Genomic DNA, 16,990 nt, shown 5'->3' with positions numbered 1-16,990 from the left:
AAGATGGCAAGAATCAGATGCAGGAGACTATAACTATGAATGTCTTTGCATTTGCTGAGGTCACTGGCTTGGGACTAGAGTTGTGTTTATCAGGGCATGATGGCAGGCTGCTCCCGACAAAAGTGGTTCACAGAATGCACCCGCCAGATCACCAGCACTATTGTGTTTCAGATTATCTCACTGAACTCTCCTCCTGGAAAATCCTTCCCACTGGCTTTCCCAGATTCTGTGTCCTCCCCTAAATGCTGGGGTGAAACGGGCAGAGTTCTGCGCCCTGCGTCCCTAACGCGCTCCCAACGCGGCCTACAGCCCTGGTCGGGCTTAGATCACTGGAGCCTTTTGTGACCAAGAACTCCGGAAGCCTAGGGTCAGGCCTGTTGCACAGGCATATTGTGCCTTGCCAATCCGGGATTGTTGTGTTTCAGGGCCTAGCCATCAATACTCCTGGGATTTCTTTCCCTGAGAACCCTCTTGTCCCTGTCCTCCCACAAGCCCCAGCTTTTATGTAAAATAAAGTGTGCACCATGGGCCTTCCCCTATTTGCTCTCTCCCCAATCTCTTTCTCCAAAGCTGAGCTCTGAAGGTAAATGTATCTATCTGAGTGAGGGGCTAGGGAGGGCCTTTCCCAGCAGTCTTACAAGTCAAGAGTTCAGAGAAAGCACCTGCTATGGGAGGGAGACTTTGCTCACAGAGAAGTCAAGTCTAACATAACACATCTGATGGGCAAGGCACACGCCTTACTGGCTGGTAGCACACCTACAGAGGAGCAGGGAGCTATGCTAAGCAGGCAACAGAAAAGTCATGTATGTGTCTCATACACTGGGACCGGTAGTAATACTGGCTCTAAGACCATTAGACAGTAGTCTATTCATCATTACGTCCAACAATAACAAGACACTAAGCAAATGAGAAATGCTGTATGGCATAAAGACGCATTATATAACACAAGCTCCAGGCAGGCACACAATTATCAAGATATATATTGAGTCTCAGGAACTGTGCTACAGTTATTAACCTCTGTGGTGCAAATGGTTAGCGCGTTCGGTTGTTAACAGAAAGGTTGGTGGTTCAAGCCCACCCAGGGAAGTATCCTTTTTGCCTGCATGAAACACTTTAATGAAACACAGATACGTACCTCTGCTCTCTCCTGCTTAAGACCCTTTATCTGAACATTTCAATCCTCTGCGTTCTCTCTGCACCTGCAGTCAATTTCATAATTAGGATAGAAAACAAAAGGCCTAGCCCTGTAATACAACTGTAGGCATATGAGGAGGGGAAAATAAGTCAAAAGGCCATCAGCATTTGTTGATCTGGCTTGAAGGCTGTAAGTGTAAGGACCTTGTGGCGCAACGGTAGCGCGTCTGACTCCAGATCAGAAGGTTGCGTGGTCAAATCACGTCGGGGTCACTGCTTACCATTTTATTCCCCACTGAGTTCATATATTTCCTTTCGAAAACAAAGTCAAAGGAACGCAGCCTTGCATTGGCCGCGAATCAAACCCGGGCCTCCCACGTGGCAGGCGAGAATTCTACCACTGAACCACCAATGCTTCACATGGGGAGTTCACAGGCATAGCTCTGTCCAAGACAGTGATCAGGTGCACACACTTAAATTGTACACATATGAACAAAGTGTGCGCAGCAGACATGACAACGCCAAAGTTTCACATGATGATGGCTTATATAAGACAAGCTCCAGGCAGGCACATACATATCAAGATATATATTGAGTCTAAGGAAAGATGCTGTAGTCACTCGTCTCTGTGGCGCAATCGGTTAGCGCGTTCGGCTGTTAACCAAAAGGTTGGTGGTTCAAGCCCACCCAGGGACGTATTATTTTGCCTGCATGAAACACTTGAATGGAAAACAGATACATACCTTTGCTCTCTCCTGCTGGACACCCTTTCCCTGAATATTTCAATTCTCTGCGTTCTCTCGGCACCTGCAGTCAATTTCATAATTAGGATAGAAAACAAAAGGTCAAGCTCTGTAATACAACTGTAGGCATATGAGGAGGGGAAAATAAGTCAAAAGGCCCACAGCATTTGTTGATCTGGCTCCGAAAGCTGTAAGTGTAAGGACCTCGTGGCGCAACGGTAGTGCGTCTGACTCCAGATCAGAAGGTTGAGTGTTCAAATCACGTCGGGGTCACTGCTTACCATTTTATTCCCCACTGAGGTCATATATTTCCTTTCGAAAACAAAGTCAAAAGAAAGCAGTCTTGCATTGGCCAGGAATCGAACCCAGGCCTCCCGCGTGGCAGGCGAGAATTCTACCACTGAACCACCAATGCTTCACATGGGTTGTTCACAGGCAGAGCTCTGCCCAAGACAGTGATCAGGTGCACACACTTAAATTGTACACATATGAACAACGTGTGCGCAGCAGACATGATAACGCCAACGTTTCACATGAAGATGGCAAGAATCAGATGCAGGAGACTATAACTATGAATGTCTTTGCATTTGCTGAGGTCACTGGCTTGGGACTAGAGTTGTGTTTATCAGGGCATGATGGCAGGCTGCTCCCGACAAAAGTGGTTCACAGAATGCACCCGCCAGATCACCAGCACTATTGTGTTTCAGATTATCTCACTGAACTCTCCTCCTGGAAAATCCTTCCCACTGGCTTTCCCAGATTCTGTGTCCTCCCCTAAATGCTGGGGTGAAACGGGCGGAGTTCTGCGCCCTGCGTCCCTTTACGCGTCCCTAACGCGCTCCCAATGCGGCCTACAGCCCTGGTCGGGCTTAGATCACTGGAGCCTTTTGTGACCAAGAACTCCGGAAGCCTAGGGTCAGGCCTGTTGCACAGGCATATTGTGCCTTGCCAATCCGGGATTGTTGTGTTTCAGGGCCTAGCCATCAATACTCCTGGGATTTCTTTCCCTGAGAACCCTCTTGTCCCTGTCCTCCCACAAGCCCCAGCTTTTATGTAAAATAAAGTGTGCACCATGGGCCTTCCCCTATTTGCTCTCTCCCCAATCTCTTTCTCCAAAGCTGAGCTCTGAAGGTAAATGTATCTATCTGAGTGAGGGGCTAGGGAGGGCCTTTCCCAGCAGTCTTACAAGTCAAGAGTTCAGAGAAAGCACCTGCTATGGGAGGGAGACTTTGCTCACAGAGAAGTCAAGTCTAACATAACACATCTGATGGGCAAGGCACACGCCTTACTGGCTGGTAGCACACCTACAGAGGAGCAGGGAGCTATGCTAAGCAGGCAACAGAAAAGTCATGTATGTGTCTCATACAGTGGGACCGGTAGTAATACTGGCTCTAAGACCATTAGACAGTAGTCTATTCATCATTACGTCCAACAATAACAAGACACTAAGCAAATGAGAAATGCTGTATGGCATAAAGACGCATTATATAACACAAGCTCCAGGCAGGCACACAATTATCAAGATATATATTGAGTCTCAGGAACTGTGCTACAGTTATTAACCTCTGTGGTGCAAATGGTTAGCGCGTTCGGTTGTTAACAGAAAGGTTGGTGGTTCAAGCCCACCCAGGGAAGTATCCTTTTTGCCTGCATGAAACACTTTAATGAAACACAGATACGTACCTCTGCTCTCTCCTGCTTAAGACCCTTTATCTGAACATTTCAATCCTCTGCGTTCTCTCTGCACCTGCAGTCAATTTCATAATTAGGATAGAAAACAAAAGGCCTAGCCCTGTAATACAACTGTAGGCATATGAGGAGGGGAAAATAAGTCAAAAGGCCATCAGCATTTGTTGATCTGGCTTGAAGGCTGTAAGTGTAAGGACCTTGTGGCACAACGGTAGCGCGTCTGACTCCAGATCAGAAGGTTGCGTGGTCAAATCACGTCGGGGTCACTGCTTACCATTTTATTCCCCACTGAGTTCATATATTTCCTTTCGAAAACAAAGTCAAAGGAACGCAGCCTTGCATTGGCCGCGAATCAAACCCGGGCCTCCCACGTGGCAGGCGAGAATTCTACCACTGAACCACCAATGCTTCACATGGGGAGTTCACAGGCATAGCTCTGTCCAAGACAGTGATCAGGTGCACACACTTAAATTGTACACATATGAACAAAGTGTGCGCAGCAGACATGACAACGCCAAAGTTTCACATGATGATGGCTTATATAAGACAAGCTCCAGGCAGGCACATACATATCAAGATATATATTGAGTCTAAGGAAAGATGCTGTAGTCACTCGTCTCTGTGGCGCAATCGGTTAGCGCGTTCGGCTGTTAAGTGAAAGGTTGGTGGTTCAAGCCCACCCAGGGACGTATTATTTTGCCTGCATGAAACACTTGAATGGAAAACAGATACATACCTTTGCTCTCTCCTGCTGGACACCCTTTCCCTGAATATTTCAATTCTCTGCGTTCTCTCGGCACCTGCAGTCAATTTCATAATTAGGATAGAAAACAAAAGGTCAAGCTCTGTAATACAACTGTAGGCATATGAGGAGGGGAAAATAAGTCAAAAGGCCCACAGCATTTGTTGATCTGGCTCCGAAAGCTGTAAGTGTAAGGACCTCGTGGCGCAACGGTAGCACGTCTGACTCCAGATCAGAAGGTTGCGTGTTCAAATCACGTCGGGGTCACTGCTTACCATTTTATTCCCCACTGAGGTCATATATTTCCTTTCGAAAACAAAGTCAAAAGAAAGCAGTCTTGCATTGGCCGGGAATCGAACCCGGGCCTCCCGCATGGCAGGCGAGAATTCTACCACTGAACCACCAATGCTTCACATGGGTTGTTCACAGGCAGAGCTCTGCCCAAGACAGTGATCAGGTGCACACACTTAAATTGTACACATATGAACAAAGTGTGCGCAGCAGACATGATAACGCCAACGTTTCACATGAAGATGGCAAGAATCAGATGCAGGAGACTATAACTATGAATGTCTTTGCATTTGCTGAGGTCACTGGCTTGGGACTAGAGTTGTGTTTATCAGGGCATGATGGCAGGCTGCTCCCGACAAAAGTGGTTCACAGAATGCACCCGCCAGATCACCAGCACTATTGTGTTTCAGATTATCTCACTGAACTCTCCTCCTGGAAAATCCTTCCCACTGGCTTTCCCAGATTCTGTGTCCTCCCCTAAATGCTGGGGTGAAACGGGCAGAGTTCTGCGCCCTGCGTCCCTAACGCGCTCCCAACGCGGCCTACAGCCCTGGTCGGGCTTAGATCACTGGAGCCTTTTGTGACCAAGAACTCCGGAAGCCTAGGGTCAGGCCTGTTGCACAGGCATATTGTGCCTTGCCAATCCGGGATTGTTGTGTTTCAGGGCCTAGCCATCAATACTCCTGGGATTTCTTTCCCTGAGAACCCTCTTGTCCCTGTCCTCCCACAAGCCCCAGCTTTTATGTAAAATAAAGTGTGCACCATGGGCCTTCCCCTATTTGCTCTCTCCCCAATCTCTTTCTCCAAAGCTGAGCTCTGAAGGTAAATGTATCTATCTGAGTGAGGGGCTAGGGAGGGCCTTTCCCAGCAGTCTTACAAGTCAAGAGTTCAGAGAAAGCACCTGCTATGGGAGGGAGACTTTGCTCACAGAGAAGTCAAGTCTAACATAACACATCTGATGGGCAAGGCACACGCCTTACTGGCTGGTAGCACACCTACAGAGGAGCAGGGAGCTATGCTAAGCAGGCAACAGAAAAGTCATGTATGTGTCTCATACACTGGGACCGGTAGTAATACTGGCTCTAAGACCATTAGACAGTAGTCTATTCATCATTACGTCCAACAATAACAAGACACTAAGCAAATGAGAAATGCTGTATGGCATAAAGACGCATTATATAACACAAGCTCCAGGCAGGCACACAATTATCAAGATATATATTGAGTCTCAGGAACTGTGCTACAGTTATTAACCTCTGTGGTGCAAATGGTTAGCGCGTTCGGTTGTTAACAGAAAGGTTGGTGGTTCAAGCCCACCCAGGGAAGTATCCTTTTTGCCTGCATGAAACACTTTAATGAAACACAGATACGTACCTCTGCTCTCTCCTGCTTAAGACCCTTTATCTGAACATTTCAATCCTCTGCGTTCTCTCTGCACCTGCAGTCAATTTCATAATTAGGATAGAAAACAAAAGGCCTAGCCCTGTAATACAACTGTAGGCATATGAGGAGGGGAAAATAAGTCAAAAGGCCATCAGCATTTGTTGATCTGGCTTGAAGGCTGTAAGTGTAAGGACCTTGTGGCGCAACGGTAGCGCGTCTGACTCCAGATCAGAAGGTTGCGTGGTCAAATCACGTCGGGGTCACTGCTTACCATTTTATTCCCCACTGAGTTCATATATTTCCTTTCGAAAACAAAGTCAAAGGAACGCAGCCTTGCATTGGCCGCGAATCAAACCCGGGCCTCCCACGTGGCAGGCGAGAATTCTACCACTGAACCACCAATGCTTCACATGGGGAGTTCACAGGCATAGCTCTGTCCAAGACAGTGATCAGGTGCACACACTTAAATTGTACACATATGAACAAAGTGTGCGCAGCAGACATGACAACGCCAAAGTTTCACATGATGATGGCTTATATAAGACAAGCTCCAGGCAGGCACATACATATCAAGATATATATTGAGTCTAAGGAAAGATGCTGTAGTCACTCGTCTCTGTGGCGCAATCGGTTAGCGCGTTCGGCTGTTAACCAAAAGGTTGGTGGTTCAAGCCCACCCAGGGACGTATTATTTTGCCTGCATGAAACACTTGAATGGAAAACAGATACATACCTTTGCTCTCTCCTGCTGGACACCCTTTCCCTGAATATTTCAATTCTCTGCGTTCTCTCGGCACCTGCAGTCAATTTCATAATTAGGATAGAAAACAAAAGGTCAAGCTCTGTAATACAACTGTAGGCATATGAGGAGGGGAAAATAAGTCAAAAGGCCCACAGCATTTGTTGATCTGGCTCCGAAAGCTGTAAGTGTAAGGACCTCGTGGCGCAACGGTAGTGCGTCTGACTCCAGATCAGAAGGTTGAGTGTTCAAATCACGTCGGGGTCACTGCTTACCATTTTATTCCCCACTGAGGTCATATATTTCCTTTCGAAAACAAAGTCAAAAGAAAGCAGTCTTGCATTGGCCAGGAATCGAACCCAGGCCTCCCGCGTGGCAGGCGAGAATTCTACCACTGAACCACCAATGCTTCACATGGGTTGTTCACAGGCAGAGCTCTGCCCAAGACAGTGATCAGGTGCACACACTTAAATTGTACACATATGAACAACGTGTGCGCAGCAGACATGATAACGCCAACGTTTCACATGAAGATGGCAAGAATCAGATGCAGGAGACTATAACTATGAATGTCTTTGCATTTGCTGAGGTCACTGGCTTGGGACTAGAGTTGTGTTTATCAGGGCATGATGGCAGGCTGCTCCCGACAAAAGTGGTTCACAGAATGCACCCGCCAGATCACCAGCACTATTGTGTTTCAGATTATCTCACTGAACTCTCCTCCTGGAAAATCCTTCCCACTGGCTTTCCCAGATTCTGTGTCCTCCCCTAAATGCTGGGGTGAAACGGGCGGAGTTCTGCGCCCTGCGTCCCTTTACGCGTCCCTAACGCGCTCCCAATGCGGCCTACAGCCCTGGTCGGGCTTAGATCACTGGAGCCTTTTGTGACCAAGAACTCCGGAAGCCTAGGGTCAGGCCTGTTGCACAGGCATATTGTGCCTTGCCAATCCGGGATTGTTGTGTTTCAGGGCCTAGCCATCAATACTCCTGGGATTTCTTTCCCTGAGAACCCTCTTGTCCCTGTCCTCCCACAAGCCCCAGCTTTTATGTAAAATAAAGTGTGCACCATGGGCCTTCCCCTATTTGCTCTCTCCCCAATCTCTTTCTCCAAAGCTGAGCTCTGAAGGTAAATGTATCTATCTGAGTGAGGGGCTAGGGAGGGCCTTTCCCAGCAGTCTTACAAGTCAAGAGTTCAGAGAAAGCACCTGCTATGGGAGGGAGACTTTGCTCACAGAGAAGTCAAGTCTAACATAACACATCTGATGGGCAAGGCACACGCCTTACTGGCTGGTAGCACACCTACAGAGGAGCAGGGAGCTATGCTAAGCAGGCAACAGAAAAGTCATGTATGTGTCTCATACAGTGGGACCGGTAGTAATACTGGCTCTAAGACCATTAGACAGTAGTCTATTCATCATTACGTCCAACAATAACAAGACACTAAGCAAATGAGAAATGCTGTATGGCATAAAGACGCATTATATAACACAAGCTCCAGGCAGGCACACAATTATCAAGATATATATTGAGTCTCAGGAACTGTGCTACAGTTATTAACCTCTGTGGTGCAAATGGTTAGCGCGTTCGGTTGTTAACAGAAAGGTTGGTGGTTCAAGCCCACCCAGGGAAGTATCCTTTTTGCCTGCATGAAACACTTTAATGAAACACAGATACGTACCTCTGCTCTCTCCTGCTTAAGACCCTTTATCTGAACATTTCAATCCTCTGCGTTCTCTCTGCACCTGCAGTCAATTTCATAATTAGGATAGAAAACAAAAGGCCTAGCCCTGTAATACAACTGTAGGCATATGAGGAGGGGAAAATAAGTCAAAAGGCCATCAGCATTTGTTGATCTGGCTTGAAGGCTGTAAGTGTAAGGACCTTGTGGCACAACGGTAGCGCGTCTGACTCCAGATCAGAAGGTTGCGTGGTCAAATCACGTCGGGGTCACTGCTTACCATTTTATTCCCCACTGAGTTCATATATTTCCTTTCGAAAACAAAGTCAAAGGAACGCAGCCTTGCATTGGCCGCGAATCAAACCCGGGCCTCCCACGTGGCAGGCGAGAATTCTACCACTGAACCACCAATGCTTCACATGGGGAGTTCACAGGCATAGCTCTGTCCAAGACAGTGATCAGGTGCACACACTTAAATTGTACACATATGAACAAAGTGTGCGCAGCAGACATGACAACGCCAAAGTTTCACATGATGATGGCTTATATAAGACAAGCTCCAGGCAGGCACATACATATCAAGATATATATTGAGTCTAAGGAAAGATGCTGTAGTCACTCGTCTCTGTGGCGCAATCGGTTAGCGCGTTCGGCTGTTAAGTGAAAGGTTGGTGGTTCAAGCCCACCCAGGGACGTATTATTTTGCCTGCATGAAACACTTGAATGGAAAACAGATACATACCTTTGCTCTCTCCTGCTGGACACCCTTTCCCTGAATATTTCAATTCTCTGCGTTCTCTCGGCACCTGCAGTCAATTTCATAATTAGGATAGAAAACAAAAGGTCAAGCTCTGTAATACAACTGTAGGCATATGAGGAGGGGAAAATAAGTCAAAAGGCCCACAGCATTTGTTGATCTGGCTCCGAAAGCTGTAAGTGTAAGGACCTTGTGGCGCAACGGTAGCGCGTCTGACTCCAGATCAGAAGGTTGCGTGGTCAAATCACGTCGGGGTCACTGCTTACCATTTTATTCCCCACTGAGTTCATATATTTCCTTTCGAAAACAAAGTCAAAGGAACACAGCCTTGCATTGGCCGGGAATCGAACCCGGGCCTCACGCGTGGCAGGCGAGAATTCTACCACTGAACCACCAATGCTTCACATGGGGAGTTCACAGGCATAGCTCTGTCCAAGACAGTGATCAGGTGCACACACTTAAATTGTACACATATGAACAAAGTGTGCGCAGCAGACATGACAACGCCAAAGTTTCACATGATGATGGCTTATATAAGACAAGCTCCAGGCAGGCACATACATATCAAGATATATATTGAGTCTAAGGAAAAATGCTGTAGTCACTCGTCTCTGTGGTGCAATCGGTTAGCGTGTTCGGCTGTTAACTAAAAGGTTGGTGGTTCAAGCCCACCCAGGGACGTATTATTTTGCCTGCATGAAACACTTGAATGGAAACCAGATACATACCTTTGCTCTCTCCTGCTGGACACCCTTTCCCTGAATATTTCAATTCTCTGCGTTCTCTCGGCACCTGCAGTCAATTTCATAATTAGGATAGAAAACAAAAGGTCAAGCTCTGTAATACAACTGTAGGCATATGAGGAGGGGAAAATAAGTCAAAAGGCCCACAGCATTTGTTGATCTGGCTCCGAAAGCTGTAAGTGTAAGGACCTCGTGGCGCAACGGTAGCGCGTCTGACTCCAGATCAGAAGGTTGCGTGTTCAAATCACGTCGGGGTCACTGCTTACCATTTTATTCCCCACTGAGGTCATATATTTCCTTTCGAAAACAAAGTCAAAAGAAAGCAGTCTTGCATTGGCCGGGAATCGAACCCGGGCCTCCCGCGTGGCAGGCGAGAATTCTACCACTGAACCACCAATGCTTCACATGGGTTGTTCACAGGCAGAGCTCTGCCCAAGACAGTGATCAGGTGCACACACTTAAATTGTACACATATGAACAAAGTGTGCGCAGCAGACATGATAACGCCAACGTTTCACATGAAGATGGCAAGAATCAGATGCAGGAGACTATAACTATGAATGTCTTTGCATTTGCTGAGGTCACTGGCTTGGGACTAGAGTTGTGTTTATCAGGGCATGATGGCAGGCTGCTCCCGACAAAAGTGGTTCACAGAATGCACCCGCCAGATCACCAGCACTATTGTGTTTCAGATTATCTCACTGAACTCTCCTCCTGGAAAATCCTTCCCACTGGCTTTCCCAGATTCTGTGTCCTCCCCTAAATGCTGGGGTGAAACGGGCAGAGTTCTGCGCCCTGCGTCCCTAACGCGCTCCCAACGCGGCCTACAGCCCTGGTCGGGCTTAGATCACTGGAGCCTTTTGTGACCAAGAACTCCGGAAGCCTAGGGTCAGGCCTGTTGCACAGGCATATTGTGCCTTGCCAATCCGGGATTGTTGTGTTTCAGGGCCTATCCATCAATACTCCTGGGATTTCTTTCCCTGAGAACCCTCTTGTCCCTGTCCTCCCACAAGCCCCAGCTTTTATGTAAAATAAAGTGTGCACCATTGGCCTTCCCCTATTTGCTCTCTCCCCAATCTCTTTCTCCAAAGCTGAGCTCTGAAGGTAAATGTATCTATCTGAGTGAGGGGCTAGGGAGGGCCTTTCCCAGCAGTCTTACAAGTCAAGAGTTCAGAGAAAGCACCTGCTATGGGAGGGAGACTTTGCTCACAGAGAAGTCAAGTCTAACATAACACATCTGATGGGCAAGGCACACGCCTTACTGGCTGGTAGCACACCTACAGAGGAGCAGGGAGCTATGCTAAGCAGGCAACAGAAAAGTCATGTATGTGTCTCATACACTGGGACCGGTAGTAATACTGGCTCTAAGACCATTAGACAGTAGTCTATTCATCATTACGTCCAACAATAACAAGACACTAAGCAAATGAGAAATGCTGTATGGCATAAAGACGCATTATATAACACAAGCTCCAGGCAGGCACACAATTATCAAGATATATATTGAGTCTCAGGAACTGTGCTACAGTTATTAACCTCTGTGGTGCAAATGGTTAGCGCGTTCGGTTGTTAACAGAAAGGTTGGTGGTTCAAGCCCACCCAGGGAAGTATCCTTTTTGCCTGCATGAAACACTTTAATGAAACACAGATACGTACCTCTGCTCTCTCCTGCTTAAGACCCTTTATCTGAACATTTCAATCCTCTGCGTTCTCTCTGCACCTGCAGTCAATTTCATAATTAGGATAGAAAACAAAAGGCCTAGCCCTGTAATACAACTGTAGGCATATGAGGAGGGGAAAATAAGTCAAAAGGCCATCAGCATTTGTTGATCTGGCTTGAAGGCTGTAAGTGTAAGGACCTTGTGGCGCAACGGTAGCGCGTCTGACTCCAGATCAGAAGGTTGCGTGGTCAAATCACGTCGGGGTCACTGCTTACCATTTTATTCCCCACTGAGTTCATATATTTCCTTTCGAAACCAAAGTCAAAGGAACGCAGCCTTGCATTGGCCGGGAATCGAACCCGGGCCTCCCACGTGGCAGGCGAGAATTCTACCACTGAACCACCAATGCTTCACATGGGGAGTTCACAGGCATAGCTCTGTCCAAGACAGTGATCAGGTGCACACACTTAAATTGTACACATATGAACAAAGTGTGCGCAGCAGACATGACAACGCCAAAGTTTCACATGATGATGGCTTATATAAGACAAGCTCCAGGCAGGCACATACATATCAAGATATATATTGAGTCTAAGGAAAGATGCTGTAGTCACTCGTCTCTGTGGCGCAATCGGTTAGCACGTTCGGATTTTAAGCGAAAGGTTGGTGGTTCAAGCCCACCCAGGGACGTATTATTTTGCCTGCATGAAACACTTGAATGGAAAACAGATACATACCTTTGCTCTCTCCTGCTGGACACCCTTTCCCTGAATATTTCAATTCTCTGCGTTCTCTCGGCACCTGCAGTCAATTTCATAATTAGGATAGAAAACAAAAGGTCAAGCTCTGTAATACAACTGTAGGCATATGAGGAGGGGAAAATAAGTCAAAAGGCCCACAGCATTTGTTGATCTGGCTCCGAAAGCTGTAAGTGTAAGGACCTCGTGGCGCAACGGTAGCGCGTCTGACTCCAGATCAGAAGGTTGCGTGTTCAAATCACGTCGGGGTCACTGCTCACCATTTTATTCCCCACTGAGGTCATATATTTCCTTTCGAAAACAAAGTCAAAAGAAAGCAGTCTTGCATTGGCCGGGAATCAAACCCGGGCCTCCCGCGTGGCAGGCGAGAATTCTACCACTGAACCACCAATGCTTCACATGGGTTGTTCACAGTCAGAGCTCTGCCCAAGACAGTGATCAGGTGCACACACTTAAATTGTACACATATGAACAAAGTGTGCGCAGCAGACATGATAACGCCAACGTTTCACATGAAGATGGCAAGAATCAGATGCAGGAGACTATAACTATGAATGTCTTTGCATTTGCTGAGGTCACTGGCTTGGGACTAGAGTTGTGTTTATCAGGGCATGATGGCAGGCTGCTCCCGACAAAAGTGGTTCACAGAATGCACCCGCCAGATCACCAGCACTATTGTGTTTCAGATTATCTCACTGAACTCTCCTCCTGGAAAATCCTTCCCACTGGCTTTCCCAGATTCTGTGTCCTCCCCTAAATGCTGGGGTGAAACGGGCAGAGTTCTGCGCCCTGCGTCCCTTTACGCGTCCCTAACGCGCTCCCAACGCGGCCTACAGCTCTGGTCGGGCACAGCCCTGGTCGGGCTTAGATAACTGGAGCCTTTTGTGACCAAGAACTCCGGAAGCCTAGGGTCAGGCCTGTTGCACAGGCATATTGTGCCTTGCCAATCCGGGATTGTTGTGTTTCAGGGCCTAGCCATCAATACTCCTGGGATTTCTTTCCCTGAGAACCCTCTTGTCCCTGTCCTCCCACAAGCCCCAGCTTTTATGTAAAATAAAGTGTGCACCATGGGCCTTCCCCTATTTGCTCTCTCCCCAATCTCTTTCTCCAAAGCTGAGCTCTGAAGGTAAATGTATCTATCTGAGTGAGGGGCTAGGGAGGGCCTTTCCCAGCAGTCTTACAAGTCAAGAGTTCAGAGAAAGCACCTGCTATGGGAGGGAGACTTTGCTCACAGAGAAGTCAAGTCTAACATAACACATCTGATGGGCAAGGCACACGCCTTACTGGCTGGTAGCACACCTACAGAGGAGCAGGGAGCTATGCTAAGCAGGCAACAGAAAAGTCATGTATGTGTCTCATACACTGGGACCGGTAGTAATACTGGCTCTAAGACCATTAGACAGTAGTCTATTCATCATTACGTCCAACAATAACAAGACACTAAGCAAATGAGAAATGCTGTATGGCATAAAGACGCATTATATAACACAAGCTCCAGGCAGGCACACAATTATCAAGATATATATTGAGTCTCAGGAACTGTGCTACAGTTATTAACCTCTGTGGTGCAAATGGTTAGCGCGTTCGGTTGTTAACAGAAAGGTTGGTGGTTCAAGCCCACCCATGGAAGTTTCCTTTTTGCCTGCATGAAACACTTTAATGAAACACAGATACGTACCTCTGCTCTCTCCTGCTTAAGACCCTTTATCTGAACATTTCAATCCTCTGCGTTCTCTCTGCACCTGCAGTCAATTTCATAATTAGGATAGAAAACAAAAGGCCTAGCCCTGTAATACAACTGTAGGCATATGAGGAGGGGAAAATAAGTCAAAAGGCCATCAGCATTTGTTGATCTGGCTTGAAGGCTGTAAGTGTAAGGACCTTGTGGCGCAACGGTAGCGCGTCTGACTCCAGATCAGAAGGTTGCGTGGTCAAATCACGTCGGGGTCACTGCTTACCGTTTTATTCCCCACTGAGTTCATATATTTCCTTTCGAAAACAAAGTCAAAGGAACACAGCCTTGCATTGGCCGGGAATCGAACCCGAGCCTCCCGCGTGGCAGGCGAGAATTCTACCACTGAACCACCAATGCTTCACATGGGGACTTCACAGGCATAGCTCTGTCCAAGACAGTGATCAGGTGCACACACTTAAATTGTACACATATGAACAAAGTGTGCGCAGCAGACATGACAACGCCAAAGTTTCACATGATGATGGCTTATATAAGACAAGCTCCAGGCAGGCACGTACATATCAAGATATATATTGAGTCTAAGGAAAGATGCTGTAGTCACTCGTCTCTGTGGCGCAATCGGTTAGCGCGTTCGGCTGTTAACCAAAAGGTTGGTGGTTCAAGCCCACCCAGGGACGTATTATTTTGCCTGCATGAAACACTTGAATGGAAAACAGATACATACCTTTGCTCTCTCCTGCTGGACACCCTTTCCCTGAATATTTCAATTCTCTGCGTTCTCTCAGCACCTGCAGTCAATTTCATAATTAGGATAGAAAACAAAAGGTCAAGCTCTGTAATACAACTGTAGGCATATGAGGAGGGGAAAATAAGTCAAAAGGCCCACAACATTTGTTGATCTGGCTCCGAAAGCTGTAAGTGTAAGGACCTCGTGGCGCAACGGTAGCGCGTCTGACTCCAGATCAGAAGGTTGCGTGTTCAAATCACGTCGGGGTCACTGCTTACCATTTTATTCCCCACTGAGGTCATATATATCCTTTCGAAAACAAAGTCAAAAGAAAGCAGTCTTGCATTGGCCGGGAATCGAACCCGGGCCTCCCACGTGGCAGGCGAGAATTCTACCACTGAACTACCAATGCTTCACATGGGTTGTTCACAGGCAGAGCTCTGCCCAAGACAGTGATCAGGTGCACACACTTAAATTGTACACATATGAACAAAGTGTGCGCAGCAGACATGATAACGCCAACGTTTCACATGAAGATGGCAATGAATCAGATGCAGGAGACTATAACTATGAATGTCTTTGCATTTGCTGAGGTCACTGGCTTGGGACTAGAGTTGTGTTTATCAGGGCATGATGGCAGGCTGCTCCCGACAAAAGTGGTTCACAGAATGCACCCGCCAGATCACCAGCACTATTGTGTTTCAGATTATCTCACTGAACTCTCCTCCTGGAAAATCCTTCCCACTGGCTTTCCCAGATTCTGTGTCCTCCCCTAAATGCTGGGGTGAAACGGGCAGAGTTCTGCGCCCTGCGTCCCTAACGCGCTCCCAACGCGGCCTACAGCCCTGGTCGGGCTTAGATCACTGGAGCCTTTTGTGACCAAGAACTCCGGAAGCCTAGGGTCAGGCCTGTTGCACAGGCATATTGTGCCTTGCCAATCCGGGATTGTTGTGTTTCAGGGCCTAGCCATCAATACTCCTGGGATTTCTTTCCCTGAGAACCCTCTTGTCCCTGTCCTCCCACAAGCCCCAGCTTTTATGTAAAATAAAGTGTGCACCATGGGCCTTCCCCTATTTGCTCTCTCCCCAATCTCTTTCTCCAAAGCTGAGCTCTGAAGGTAAATGTATCTATCTGAGTGAGGGGCTAGGGAGGGCCTTTCCCAGCAGTCTTACAAGTCAAGAGTTCAGAGAAAGCACCTGCTATGGGAGGGAGACTTTGCTCACAGAGAAGTCAAGTCTAACATAACACATCTGATGGGCAAGGCACACGCCTTACTGGCTGGTAGCACACCTACAGAGGAGCAGGGAGCTATGCTAAGCAGGCAACAGAAAAGTCATGTATGTGTCTCATACACTGGGACCGGTAGTAATACTGGCTCTAAGACCATTAGACAGTAGTCTATTCATCATTACGTCCAACAATAACAAGACACTAAGCAAATGAGAAATGCTGTATGGCATAAAGACGCATTATATAACACAAGCTCCAGGCAGGCACACAATTATCAAGATATATATTGAGTCTCAGGAACTGTGCTACAGTTATTAACCTCTGTGGTGCAAATGGTTAGCGCGTTCGGTTGTTAACAGAAAGGTTGGTGGTTCAAGCCCACCCAGGGACGTATTATTTTGCCTGCATGAAACACTTGAATGGAAAACAGATACATACCTTTGCTCTCTCCTGCTGGACAACCTTTCCCTGAATATTTCAATTCTCTGCGTTCTCTCGGCACCTGCAGTCAATTTCATAATTAGGATAGAAAACAAAAGGTCAAGCTCTGTAATACAACTGTAGGCATATGAGGAGGGGAAAATAAGTCAAAAGGCCCACAGCATTTGTTGATCTGGCTCCGAAAGCGGTAAGTGTAAGGACCTCGTGGCGCAACGGTAGCGCGTCTGACTCCAGATCAGAAGGTTACGTGTTCAAATCACGTCGGGGTCACTGCTTACCATTTTATTCCCCACTGAGGTCATATATTTCCTTTCGAAAACAAAGTCAAAAGAAAGCAGTCTTGCATTGGCCGGGAATCGAACCCGGGCCTCCCGCGTGGCAGGCGAGAATTCTACCACTGAACCACCAATGCTTCACATGGGTTGTTCACAGGCAGAGCTCTGCCCAAGACAGTGATCAGGTAAACACACTTAAATTGTACACATATGAACAAAGTGTGCGCAGCAGACATGATAACGCCAACGTTTCACATGAAGATGGCAAGAATCAGATGCAGGAGACTATAACTATGAATGTCTT

The 16,990-nt window shown here is 47.3% G+C and overlaps 23 non-coding genes across 23 annotated transcripts; 16 read left to right on the top strand and 7 right to left on the bottom strand.

The window, feature by feature from the left end:
* Positions 1-1,335: 1,335 nt before the first annotated feature.
* On the top strand, positions 1,336-1,407 carry TRNAW-CCA (transfer RNA tryptophan (anticodon CCA)). The gene has a single exon. It is a non-coding gene; the product is annotated as a tRNA-Trp (tRNA).
* A 349-nt stretch (positions 1,408-1,756) lies between these two features.
* TRNAN-GUU (transfer RNA asparagine (anticodon GUU)) lies at positions 1,757-1,830 on the top strand. Its single transcript has one exon. It is a non-coding gene; the product is annotated as a tRNA-Asn (tRNA).
* A 2,351-nt stretch (positions 1,831-4,181) lies between these two features.
* On the top strand, positions 4,182-4,255 carry TRNAN-GUU (transfer RNA asparagine (anticodon GUU)). The gene has a single exon. It is a non-coding gene; the product is annotated as a tRNA-Asn (tRNA).
* Positions 4,256-4,503: 248 nt separating this feature from the next.
* Positions 4,504-4,575, top strand: TRNAW-CCA (transfer RNA tryptophan (anticodon CCA)). Its single transcript has one exon. It is a non-coding gene; the product is annotated as a tRNA-Trp (tRNA).
* Positions 4,576-4,646: 71 nt separating this feature from the next.
* On the bottom strand, positions 4,647-4,717 carry TRNAG-GCC (transfer RNA glycine (anticodon GCC)). The gene has a single exon. It is a non-coding gene; the product is annotated as a tRNA-Gly (tRNA).
* A 1,456-nt stretch (positions 4,718-6,173) lies between these two features.
* On the top strand, positions 6,174-6,245 carry TRNAW-CCA (transfer RNA tryptophan (anticodon CCA)). The gene has a single exon. It is a non-coding gene; the product is annotated as a tRNA-Trp (tRNA).
* Positions 6,246-6,594: 349 nt separating this feature from the next.
* TRNAN-GUU (transfer RNA asparagine (anticodon GUU)) lies at positions 6,595-6,668 on the top strand. The gene has a single exon. It is a non-coding gene; the product is annotated as a tRNA-Asn (tRNA).
* A 2,351-nt stretch (positions 6,669-9,019) lies between these two features.
* TRNAN-GUU (transfer RNA asparagine (anticodon GUU)) lies at positions 9,020-9,093 on the top strand. The gene has a single exon. It is a non-coding gene; the product is annotated as a tRNA-Asn (tRNA).
* A 248-nt stretch (positions 9,094-9,341) lies between these two features.
* On the top strand, positions 9,342-9,413 carry TRNAW-CCA (transfer RNA tryptophan (anticodon CCA)). The gene has a single exon. It is a non-coding gene; the product is annotated as a tRNA-Trp (tRNA).
* A 71-nt stretch (positions 9,414-9,484) lies between these two features.
* Positions 9,485-9,555, bottom strand: TRNAG-GCC (transfer RNA glycine (anticodon GCC)). Its single transcript has one exon. It is a non-coding gene; the product is annotated as a tRNA-Gly (tRNA).
* Positions 9,556-9,762: 207 nt separating this feature from the next.
* TRNAN-GUU (transfer RNA asparagine (anticodon GUU)) lies at positions 9,763-9,836 on the top strand. Its single transcript has one exon. It is a non-coding gene; the product is annotated as a tRNA-Asn (tRNA).
* A 248-nt stretch (positions 9,837-10,084) lies between these two features.
* On the top strand, positions 10,085-10,156 carry TRNAW-CCA (transfer RNA tryptophan (anticodon CCA)). The gene has a single exon. It is a non-coding gene; the product is annotated as a tRNA-Trp (tRNA).
* Positions 10,157-10,227: 71 nt separating this feature from the next.
* On the bottom strand, positions 10,228-10,298 carry TRNAG-GCC (transfer RNA glycine (anticodon GCC)). Its single transcript has one exon. It is a non-coding gene; the product is annotated as a tRNA-Gly (tRNA).
* Positions 10,299-11,754: 1,456 nt separating this feature from the next.
* On the top strand, positions 11,755-11,826 carry TRNAW-CCA (transfer RNA tryptophan (anticodon CCA)). The gene has a single exon. It is a non-coding gene; the product is annotated as a tRNA-Trp (tRNA).
* Positions 11,827-11,897: 71 nt separating this feature from the next.
* TRNAG-GCC (transfer RNA glycine (anticodon GCC)) lies at positions 11,898-11,968 on the bottom strand. The gene has a single exon. It is a non-coding gene; the product is annotated as a tRNA-Gly (tRNA).
* Positions 11,969-12,497: 529 nt separating this feature from the next.
* Positions 12,498-12,569, top strand: TRNAW-CCA (transfer RNA tryptophan (anticodon CCA)). The gene has a single exon. It is a non-coding gene; the product is annotated as a tRNA-Trp (tRNA).
* Positions 12,570-12,640: 71 nt separating this feature from the next.
* TRNAG-GCC (transfer RNA glycine (anticodon GCC)) lies at positions 12,641-12,711 on the bottom strand. The gene has a single exon. It is a non-coding gene; the product is annotated as a tRNA-Gly (tRNA).
* A 1,484-nt stretch (positions 12,712-14,195) lies between these two features.
* On the top strand, positions 14,196-14,267 carry TRNAW-CCA (transfer RNA tryptophan (anticodon CCA)). The gene has a single exon. It is a non-coding gene; the product is annotated as a tRNA-Trp (tRNA).
* Positions 14,268-14,616: 349 nt separating this feature from the next.
* On the top strand, positions 14,617-14,690 carry TRNAN-GUU (transfer RNA asparagine (anticodon GUU)). The gene has a single exon. It is a non-coding gene; the product is annotated as a tRNA-Asn (tRNA).
* A 248-nt stretch (positions 14,691-14,938) lies between these two features.
* Positions 14,939-15,010, top strand: TRNAW-CCA (transfer RNA tryptophan (anticodon CCA)). The gene has a single exon. It is a non-coding gene; the product is annotated as a tRNA-Trp (tRNA).
* Positions 15,011-15,081: 71 nt separating this feature from the next.
* On the bottom strand, positions 15,082-15,152 carry TRNAG-GCC (transfer RNA glycine (anticodon GCC)). The gene has a single exon. It is a non-coding gene; the product is annotated as a tRNA-Gly (tRNA).
* A 1,457-nt stretch (positions 15,153-16,609) lies between these two features.
* On the top strand, positions 16,610-16,681 carry TRNAW-CCA (transfer RNA tryptophan (anticodon CCA)). The gene has a single exon. It is a non-coding gene; the product is annotated as a tRNA-Trp (tRNA).
* A 71-nt stretch (positions 16,682-16,752) lies between these two features.
* TRNAG-GCC (transfer RNA glycine (anticodon GCC)) lies at positions 16,753-16,823 on the bottom strand. The gene has a single exon. It is a non-coding gene; the product is annotated as a tRNA-Gly (tRNA).
* Positions 16,824-16,990: the final 167 nt, after the last annotated feature.

Source organism: Lissotriton helveticus, chromosome 1_2 (genome assembly GCF_964261635.1).
Source record: "Lissotriton helveticus chromosome 1_2, aLisHel1.1, whole genome shotgun sequence".
In the NCBI taxonomy this organism is placed as follows: domain Eukaryota; kingdom Metazoa; phylum Chordata; class Amphibia; order Caudata; family Salamandridae; genus Lissotriton; species Lissotriton helveticus.
Note: the sequence above shows the minus strand (reverse complement) of the source record. Positions and strands in the feature narration are given on the sequence as shown.